Below are 9,669 nucleotides of genomic sequence, written 5' to 3' on the forward strand. Positions count from 1 at the left end.
CCATGTCGTCTTCCCTTTATCATTATCGAGATTGGCCAGAAAAATAAGTTACACAGTTTCAGCCTGCAGTCCACTGGGTTAACATTTCAGATGAACTTGTGACTAGAACTACTACTACTACCACCACTACAACCATCCAGTCTGATATTTTGATATGGCGTGGCGGAGTCCACAGAAGCAGCTTTACCTTTTTTTCTGGGTTAGGAATTGTGAAAAGAACCCCCCCCCCTCCCTGACTCTCTCTCTCTCTCTCTCTCTCTCCATTAACATTTTTCCCCTTCATTATTAGCATCCTTTTTCACAGCCCTGAACCTCATATACAATGTACCTTGAATGTAACGTGTTGAACACTGGAGTACAAAATAAAGTGGTGGCAATACTACCTACCCTGTTTCCTGTATCCTCTGTAGTAGTGTACAAGACAATACTTACCAGGCCCAGGGATGAACAGGGGGGAATGAGGCCTTGGTGTTCACCACTGGTACAATTAGTTCACATATTTTCTACCAGATGGCAGCACTGGTACAATTAGTTCACATATTTGCCAACAGATGGCAGCACCGTCGACTCCGATAGGTGACGGTGGCGCCATCTACCAGGCTACAAATCAGGGGGGGGCCATCAATAGGGCAGCATAAGGCCCGGGTGTTCAGCAGTGGCACAAGCTTCCAATTTTTCCCACCAGATGGCAGCACCAGTCTTGTCAGGAACAGGAAAACATAAGACCCCTTCCCTGTGCAACCAAAAATAGTTCAAAGGATGACCAATAGCTGGCAGCACCAGACATTGTTAGTGCTGCCATCTATTGGTCATTCTTTGAACTACAGTATTTTTGGTTGCACAGGGATGGGGTCATATGTTTTGCTGTTCCTGACAAGACTGGTGCTGCCATCTGGTGGCAAAACTTGCAAGCTTGTACCACTGCTCAACACCCGGGCCTTATGATGCCCTATTGCTAAATCCCGCAGCTCGCCAAATTTTTTTTTTCGCTCTCCCATATTTTGGAATTAAAACACACAGAAGACGACTTTATTTGCACAGGCGAAAATATCATTGAATAAAGACTACATTAAAAAAAAAAAACATAAAACCGCGTGGAAAAGCTGGACTAAAATACATATCACATCATCGGCTCTTCAGGCCGATGATGTGGACGAGGAGGAAGAGGAGGAGACGAGGAAGAGGGACGAACAGGAGGGGACAAGGAGTAGGAAGATGAAGATCAGGAGGGGACGAGGATTAGGAGGGGGGACGAGGATTAGGAGGGGGAAGAGGATTAGGAGGGGGATGAGGATTAGGAGGGAGAAGAGGATTAGGAGGGAGAAGAGGATTAGGAGGGGGACGAGGATTAGGAGGGGGAAGAGGATTAGGAGGGGGAAGAGGATTAGGAGGGGGAAGAGGATTAGGAGGGGGAAGAGCATTAGGAGGGGGAAGAGGATTAGGAGGGGGAAGAGGATTAGGAGGGGGAAGAGGATTAGGAGGGAGAAGAGGATTAGGAGGGGGAAGAGGATTAGGAGGGAGAAGAGGATTAGGAGGGGGAAGAGGATTAGGAGGGGAAAGAGCATTAGGAGGGGGACAAGAATTAGAAGGGGGAAGAGGATGAGGGGGGACAAAGGGGAGAAGGACGAGGGGACAGTGAGGGGGGGATGAGGATGAGGGGGAAGAGAGGGGCCGAGAAGGAGGAGGGGGATGAGGAGTGGGAATGAGGGGGAGGAAAAGGGGACAGAGAGGGGATGAGGAGGGGGAGGAGAGGAGATGAGGAGGGATAGGAGAGGGGATGAGGAGGAGGGGGAGGAGAGGGGATGAGGAGGGGGAGGAGAGGGGATGAGGAGGGGGAGGAGAGGGGATGAGGAGGGGGAGGAGAGGGGATGAGGAGGGGGAGGAGAGGGGATTAGGAGGAGGGGGAGGAGAGGGGATGAGGAGGGGGAGGAGAGGGGATGAGGAGGAGGGGACGGAGAGGGGATTAGGAGGGGGAGGAGAGGGGATCAGGAGGAGGGGGAGGAGAGGGGATCAGGAGGAGGGGGAGGAGAGGGAGGAGAGGGGAGGAGGAGGAAGGGACTAGAAGTAGGGGGAGGAGAAGGGACGAGGATGAGGAGGAGGAGTTTTAGGGGTGGAAGAGGAAGGGGGACGAGGGGGAAGAGGGGCAGAAGGGGAGGATGAAGAGGTTGAGGGGGGTGGGGGTGAGAAAGATGAGGGAAGTGGGGAGGAGGAGGAGGGGATTGGGGAGAGGAGGAGGGGAAGGATGAGGAGGATGGGGATGGGGGAAAGGATGAGGGGGTGGGCGAGAGGATGAGGGGGTGGGGGGAAGATAAGGATGAGGGGGTTGAGGGAGGAGGAGGATGAGGGGGAGGGGAGGAGGGGGTAGGGGAGGAGGAGGGGGGAGTATTATGACAAGGTGAAGGAGAAGAGGGGAGAAGGGGGAAAGAAGAGACGGAGGGGGTGATGATGATGATGATGGGGGGGAGGAGGAGGAGGAGGAGGCTGGCACTGAGAGGTGAGATGAGGAGAAGGGGAAAGGAGGAGGAGGAGATGGGGAGGGGGGAAGACGAGAAGGGGAAGGGGGGAGGAAGTTGGCACTGAGAGGTGGAGGAGGAGGAGGAGGAGGTTGGCACTGAGGGAGAGGAGGAGGAGGAGGAGGTTGGCACTGAGGGAGGGAGGAGGCAACTCACCTGGAGGTGTCTTGTGTTGCGGAGGGGCTCAGTCTGCTGGTGTGGTCGTGGGTGTGGCAGTGGGGGTGCTGAAATGAGGCAATAGTAAATTAAATACCCATTAACTGGACACACACACACACACACACACACACACACACACACACACACACACACACACACACACACTTTAACATCCTATTGCATACTGTTTATACCTCATCATGTATTTTGTTACCTGACTCGTCCTACCAGCACACACACACACACACACACACACACACACACACACACACACACACACACACACACACTCGTCCTACCAGCACACAATTTAAGGAGTCCTTGATTAGTACAAGGGTTGATGTAGACTGTATGCCACTCCTTCAGCACCAAATGTCTGGCCTAAACTAAATAAGTCAGGGAAATAGCAATAACAAAATATCGGTCAGCACCAGTACGTGAGAGAGACGACTGAGAAGTGAAGGAGCGTAGGGGTCTTGATGTGGAGGTGGTAAGCACAGGAAAAGATAGATTTTGAGATAGTTTGGCCAAGTGGAGAGGATGGGGAAGAAAAAGACACTGACTAGGTGTAAGTAAGGTGACACGGGAGGGACAGGGAAGGGCAGACCCAGGATGAGACGGAGGGATGGCATACAGACGAGAAGGGGATATGTGAGCTGGAGAGAGGTCAGTCAGATGGCAGAGGATAACGCGTTTGTGGCCAACCCTGACGGCAATCCAGCGTGTAGCGTTACAGATAGATAATTAGACACAGATAGATGTAGACACAGATAAAGACATGCCAGGAGATACAGGCCAACTAATGTATAGTGTGACGGGAGTCCAACCCAGGCTGCTGTAAGCTGATATCAATAAAGATAATACTGTTATGCTGGTGTTTTTAAGGCGACTTCTCGTCGTAAAAACACTAGCTATTAAAGAGGAGTTCTCTTTCTAGACCGGAAGTAAAGCACCAACAAAGGAACAGGACATAAAAACCAGGCAGTATACCTTAACACATCTATTACCTTAATTCTAACCGTAACAATACACGTAGAGTGATATTTGAGATACAGGGGAACAGAGACACAGAGTTAATATTCAGCACTACAGAATAGAGTTACACTCAACACACACTACAATGTTCATACAGCGAGATCGTGAATTATCTACAGTATTGTTTATACATCACTTTGAGGCAGGATATAAATAGAATTGTTCACATAGGGAATAAACAACATTGGGTGTCTGTATGGGAAATATTACTGTAAATGAGGTAGGGTGTGGATAGCGACACTCGACGTTGTCACCTTGTCACGGAGACACTCGCACTCAGGCTTTTGACTGGCCCACGCGTCCTTACCTCAGGTGTTCACAGAAAACTCTCTAACTCTCATACGTGGGGGGGGGGGGACTGGGATAATTACAACAAAGTTCATTCTCTGCCCTGTCAACACTGAGTTCTTGTGGGCTACTATCGACTACACTGTTCTTCACTTAGTCACTGTGCACTGTTCTTTTTCCCGAGTTGTTCTTGACTCAAAGGGGGGGGGATCACTGTTTTCCTATATCTCCTGGGTAATGTTCACTTGAGGTCGCACTCGTGGGTTAGGTGCAGGGAGGCCCTCCCGTCTGGGGGCCTCGACCTGGGAGGCGGCCCTCGTACTAGGGCCGCGCCGGTGGGGTGCAGGGAGGCCCTCTGGTCTGGGGGCCTCGACCTGATAGGTGGCCCTTGGGACTGGGACCAAACAGCCGGAGTAATCGGGCCTTTCGTTTTTGGCCCCGGGGAGTGAGGGAGCCCGGATCGCCTTCGTCAGGAGTTGGAGAGTCTGGCCTGGGCGTCCTGGGACTGCGGGCACCAAGGGGGAGAGGCGCCGTCAGGACTGGGCTGCGGCAGCGTCTCCTACGGGGCTCGGACAGGAACAAAGAACTCCCGGGCGTAGGCGGTAAGCCCGATATCGGGCCTTGCCACCACTCTAGCGTCTCCTCTGGGGCTATATTCCCTGGTGGTGACGAAGGGCTCCCATAAGGGAAAGAGGCTGGAGAAGGACTTACGTCACTCTTGTCCTCTCTAGTACGTCCGGAGGCCGGAGCCTTGGGTCGCCTTAACCTGGTACGTACTCTGGCTGTAGCCGTGGACATGCCTGGCGTACGAGGAACACCTGCACGGCGTAGTAGGCCGTCCCTTCGCCGCATATCTTGACCGTTGGCGTGGTGTTGCTCCCGTAGTAGGGGACAAGCTGGAGTGAGGGGCACGGAGGCCACACTCTCTCCAATACGGACAGAAACTACCTTCAGGGGCTTCTCTACCCTGGTATGTGCCCCGGCTGCAGCCGAGTGCCTACCCGTACTGAGAACACCTGCAGGGCGTACTAGGCCATCCCCTCGCTGCGTATATGGACCGTCGGCGCGGTGTTGCTCCCGTAATAGGGAAGGGCTACACGTACGGTAGCGGGGGCTCTTTACCCTGATCCGTACTCTGGCTGTAGCCGGAAGCTGATCTGTCCGATCAGGAACAACTGACGGGCGTACTGGGCCGTCCCTTCCCCGCCGCGTATCTGGACCATCGGCATTTAGTTGATCCTGAAGGGGAGAACAGCGAGAGAGGGATGCACTGGGGCAACTCTCTCTCTCTGGTGTACTAAGGCGGGAGCCTTGGGTCGCCTTACCCTTCGTACACTTTATAAGGCCGTAGCCTTGGGCCTCCTGCCCTAAAGGGTGTAACAAAGCCGTCAATACGGTGTTACCTGGGACTGAAACTGGTTCAGTCCCATCCCTATTCTGACGGCCATTGCTCCGCCCGCAATGTAGTCTCCTTTCCCTGATCACCTGGGGTTGGGACAATTGCGGGGAACAAGGGCCCAGGATCATGATGTCCTGGTGACCCTCTTGAACGGGGTCACTATCCTCACCGTTGTGTCCTCCTGGGGTGGTGGTGCGGTGACGGCCCGGTGGTGGGGGGGGGGGTGGTGTGGTGGGAGGTCCGGCGGCGGGCACGGTGGGCATTTTAAATACAAGTACTACTATAACGTAGCATTGACTTTACTATCACTAAAGATAAATAATACAAGTACTACTATAACGTAGCATTGACTTTACTATCACTAAAGATAAATAATACAAGTACTACTATAACGTAGCATTGACTTTACTCTTGCTAACTTCAAATGTTTTTACTTGTTACTGGGGCAGGTCTTCCCTTAAGTTTCGTAACATTTTTCACAGCGACTTATTCCAGTATTACATCTTAGCCTTCTTTTTTATGTAATGTATCTCTTTTGACATCAATGCTTGTAGTAACATGACGAGATAATGAGGCAAAATAAGCAGAGTAAATCGACACTGAGGAAACGTTACGAAATAAATATATTAGAACTAAACATAATAGTATATGCTATTTGTCATTTTTGTGTAGAAATAGGTCGCGTCAACAACATCAGACACAACTGAGGTGTAATGTGCAGACTAAATCGCTACAGAAGACGTATTACGAATCCCCAGGTCCACTAAGAATACGAGGGTGAGTCTGCATTGCCCTGGTGTTCCCTCACACGAGCGACGTGGCTGTCATCCTCACTCCGCGGTGACCAGCATAAAAATGGCGATATTTCACTAACTTCACCTGCCAGCTGTGTGTTTTTGGTACAGGCGGGTGTGTATATGGTTATTACAACACTGGATCACTTATGTATCGCCTGTGTACCTGAACAACATTATTTAGGCCAAAAATAATATTCTTTCAGTATTGCCAATATAAGGAGGAAACGTACCATCCCAGTTACACTCTTAAGACAAATAAAAACAGCTTTACTTCCTAGTTTGTAATAAAGTGATGGTTTGTATGGTGTTAATATTACAAGTAACTATATTTCCTATGGTATATCTCCTTTATTTTCTTATTATCCTCGTGCTAAAATCCAGACTTGGTCAACACGTAATCCAGTCTTTAAAAACCCCACACCTATCCACTCCCACCTATACTCACCCTCTTCCCTCGCACCTCTTGCTTAGCAATATATTTCTCGTATTTCAACTCAGTATTCTCTTCTATGACATTAATATCATTTTGATACTGGAATAATTTGTATCGACATCATACAAGCAAATGTTGGAGTGTGATGTGCACAACAAATCGCTATAGAAATGTACAGTATAGCAATAATACAGTCCAGCGTCTGCGTTGCCATGGAGACCATTTGTTTCCCCGTCCACTGGAGCTACTTCCCAGACAACCTCTTGCCTCGGTGGCCGACATAAAAATGACGATATTTCCACTATTTTATCGCGTAGGACTGTTTCCTTGGTGCAGACGGGTGGCTGTACCGATATTACAATACCCACATAGCTTAGTTCTCGCCTGTATAGACGAATAATTGTATTTAAAGCTAAAATGATGTGCATACCAATGTTACCAACAGTAAAAGTACCCTTGGCCTCTGATTTCGGTTCCAGATTAAAGGGATATTATAAAGACTGCTAATTTCTCTTACATATTTCGTCCTTGCTGTCTTAGCGGTCATAATTCAAAACCATTCTGTGAGATATTCGTGTCTCTCTATTAGCTGGATTTAACGGCCATACCACGTTGAGTACACCGCTTCCCGTTCGATCAGCGAAGTTAAGCAACGTTGGGTCTGGTTAGTACTTGGATGGGTGACCGCCGGGGAACACCAGATACTGTTGGCATCCCTACGTCAAGTGGGGTTGGTGGAGGATTAGTGCCCCTCCCTGTAAAACAATTAACTCTAAGCCCTTGGCCACCCTGTCTGGGATACATGGCGTCTGGCAATGAATGAATGAAAACTTCCGGAGACACCCTGTGATCTAGTAACTGTGTGGGGTGATGCGAGGCTGCCATGGCTGTAGCACCGTAGTCGTAAATGATCTTAACCATTTCTTATGATAAATATTCCTTTACGGAAGTAAATCGGTATCAGAAATCGGTGTGTATGGAGGTATTTCCAGCTAAATATTCAGCCTGGTTTGGTGGTGAAGTGTTTGGGGGATATACCAGTGAAAACAAAAGGCTCCTGTACACAGGTAAAGGTGAGAAATGTTATGAATATTACGTCATATTTTGTTAGAACTTTATTAGTCACGTCAGCTAATGTGGTGCTAATGTGCACTTGATGTCTGCCTTAACTTCACTACATAACTACACCCAAATTGGCAAGTCTCTCAGTCACATAAGTTGATAATAATAATACAAAATGGACCAACGGTGTTAAGGTAAAATCATTTTAATTCTGACGTCATTTTTAGGGTGTTGTTGGTGAGTGTCAAGTTGTAACACTAAGAAGAGAAACCCTTGCAAGTAACTAATTGGCTGATCTAAGTTTGTCTCTTGTATCATTATTAGGTCATTCTGGAGGCTGGTAGTCCGCCTGAAGATGGTACACACTGGCCTCTTGGCCTATACAAGGAATATCACAAAATTATCTCTTAAATGAAAGAAATCGCCAAGATATCACTCTTGTAATTTCTGTGTTGCGTTGGTCTCCCTGGCCCAACATGGATGCCAAAGACTGCAGATTCTAGCTTCATAATTTCAGCAGCAAGATCCACAACAGGGGTTGTTTTTTAACGCTGCTTGAGGTGTTTGTCGCTGATAATATATGGTAATTAACCGTACTGATGTGCTGTTGTGGCTGTGTGTGTGAAAATAAAGTCATAGGAGAGTGTAGTTCAAACACGAAGGTTATCTAATCCCATTGAATTGAATCAATGAATCAGCTCGACCAAAGACATTTGTCAGTTCAACCAACACCTCGAGGTCTCACAACACCACGCAGTTCCCAGATCTAGGTGTGCTAGCGATTTACGAAATTTGATTTTATTATAATATGAGTAGTTATACAATTAAGGGAAATGGCATAAAAATAGTCGTTATTGAAAAAATTAAACTTTCATGAACCCTAAGTTGACTAATAACAAGAAGCCTCAGTAATTTTGCTATGAGTTAAGATTGAATCGGCAGGATACTGGTTTATTATACTTGAGAACACTGTGTAGCATATTATTTTGCTGTAAATAATCTTTATCCTCAACATCTGCAATAAATAAGTGGTGTAAGTATTGTACTATCCATACACCCACCCTCCTGCCCCAAAGAAACAGTCGAAAAGGATAAAATAATGGAAATATCGTCATTTTTATGTTGGCCACCGAGGAGAGAGGATGACGGAAGTTGCTCTGTTGGCGGGAAAACGAGTGGTTTCCATGGCAACGCAGACTCAACTGGCACATACAAAATATTTGCTGTTTTGGGAGTGTGTGCTTGATTTACGACATAAGTAGCTTAGTGGTAAAGACAGTAACATAATAATTCCATGTTTTACGCATTACTTTGACAATAAAGTGTGTGCTTGATTTACAACATAAGTAGCTTAGTGGTAAAGACAGTAACATAATAATTCAATGTTTTATGCATTACTTTGACAATATAAGCCTTCAGTATCACTTGAACCACAAACCTGAGTTGCTTTCATTTGCTTTTCAGACCGATGTGGCATGACAGCCTTCCTGTTTAACTCGGCACCACTGTAAAACCAATACTTTTGCCTTTAATATACTTATTTAGGTATAAACGCGATACATAAATGATGCCAGTGTTGTAATGACCCTGTACCCACTCCCCTGTACCAAACACACACACATGGATGTTACGTTTGTGGTAATATCGTCATTTTTATGTGGGCCACCGAGGAGACAGGATGAGGGGCACGTTGCTCTCTCTCTCTCTCTCTCTCTCTCTCTCTCTCTCAGGGGTTCCTAAATGGATGGGGGGGGGTGGAATCTGGATATTCTATAGGGTGATTGAACAGATAAGGCCAAAATGGCCAAAGTGTCCTTCCTGATGTGCTGTTCGTTATATAATGATATATTTACTGACCAAATGCTTTGGATTTTAATCTGGGCTTATTAGGAATTATGATTTTTTTTTTTTTTATATCTCAGATAATACATAATCGTTACATGAAAATACAACATGTACAATATTCCTGAACTTTTGTAAAAA

The 9,669-nt window shown here is 47.5% G+C and overlaps 1 non-coding gene across 1 annotated transcript; it reads left to right on the top strand.

Annotated features, from left to right (window-relative positions):
• The first annotated feature begins 7,218 nt into the window (after window positions 1–7,218).
• On the top strand, window positions 7,219–7,337 carry LOC145395552 (5S ribosomal RNA). The gene has a single exon (XR_013896628.1). It is a non-coding gene; the product is annotated as a 5S ribosomal RNA (ribosomal RNA).
• The last annotated feature ends 2,332 nt before the right edge of the window (window positions 7,338–9,669 follow it).

The sequence above is a fragment of the Coenobita brevimanus genome, chromosome 31, assembly GCF_032717465.1.
Source record: "Coenobita brevimanus isolate Jiangsu-jjx chromosome 31, ASM3271746v2, whole genome shotgun sequence".
Taxonomy (NCBI): Eukaryota; Metazoa; Arthropoda; class Malacostraca; order Decapoda; family Coenobitidae; genus Coenobita; species Coenobita brevimanus.